Consider the following 1299-nt stretch of genomic DNA (forward strand, 5'->3'; position numbering starts at 1 on the left):
CCGATCCTTCAAAATGTCACACCGCTTAAGCAGCCGATTTCTTGTTTTCGGTCTGTTCCGATTCCATGCTTTTTTCCGACCAGCCGTCCATTCCTTCCGTCGAACCGTGCACCTTTGACGGACTGGCTTCAAATTTCGCCCAGCCACAACTAAGCGCGCGTGCCAAAATGTATCAAAACGTCATTCCGTCAAAGGACCTAACGGACCCAAACCGAACAACAGCCGGGTCGTGAGTGAACATTTCCTTCGTAACGCACAGTGGCGCAAAAGCACTTTTCATGCCTTTCCATTTTACCGGACATTCTGCTATTTCACCGTGAGACCGGCGCTGGTCCACGGGGTCAAACCTCAAGGGGAAATGGAAAATCGTCCGTGGGTATTTTTCTTTTTCTCGTTTTCCACCAAACCCATCGCCTGATGGGATGTTGATGGGGAGCAGGAAGGGCCAAATATTCCCTTTTTGGACGAACCAGCTGTTAATGGATCTCCCCTTTTTTTTACGTTTACCGTCCACACAGTATGGCCGACTGCTGACGCTTAACACCGTACAGTGACGATTCCGGTGGGACTTTTCTGTTCTTTCGGAAAAAACGCCAAGATGGAAGTAAAAAGGAAAACAGGGTCATAGGATTGACGACGGTCGGCGGGTGGCTTCGGAACGATCGTCAAGCAATAGCCATCGGGGTGCCAAATTGAGGTCGATTTGTTGGTGTTGCCGCTAGCGATCGGGTATTGCCGCTACTGGGATTAGATCGTGGCGGTTTGGGGGTACCGGAAGGATACAAATTGGTCCCTTCGTTCCGAACGGGCTGGAAACGGCACAAATCGCCACCAGGCTTTTGTTGCCAAAAATGATTATTATGTGTTTGTTTCGCTTACGGCGGCATAGTGCTTGATGGTGGGACGACCGACCGCATGGCTTCCGGTGGTGCCAATTTGGAAGGATTTTTGCCACGCCGGAATGATAAGTTGCTTTGAAATGGTTGTCACGTTCGGTGGATGCTACAGTTGATGTTTCCGAGCGCAAGGTTTACGCAGGAAAGCGACCAAGACATTCCCGTGTCTGAGAACGCTTTTCGACTGTTGTATCAATTTTCTTCAAACAATAAAACCATTTTAGCCAACGGCTGTAGCTATTCAACTAAGGAAGTAATCATCAGTTTCAACATTTAAAATTTCACTTATTTGAATGGCAAATAAAACCACCAACAACGAACAAATGTTGTGCCCTTTCGAGCTGATTACAGTGTACCGATATCGTGTGACATAATGACGACTGATCAGAGACGTTCGACACAA

This window comes from Anopheles marshallii, chromosome 2 (assembly GCF_943734725.1).
Source record: "Anopheles marshallii chromosome 2, idAnoMarsDA_429_01, whole genome shotgun sequence".
In the NCBI taxonomy this organism is placed as follows: domain Eukaryota; kingdom Metazoa; phylum Arthropoda; class Insecta; order Diptera; family Culicidae; genus Anopheles; species Anopheles marshallii.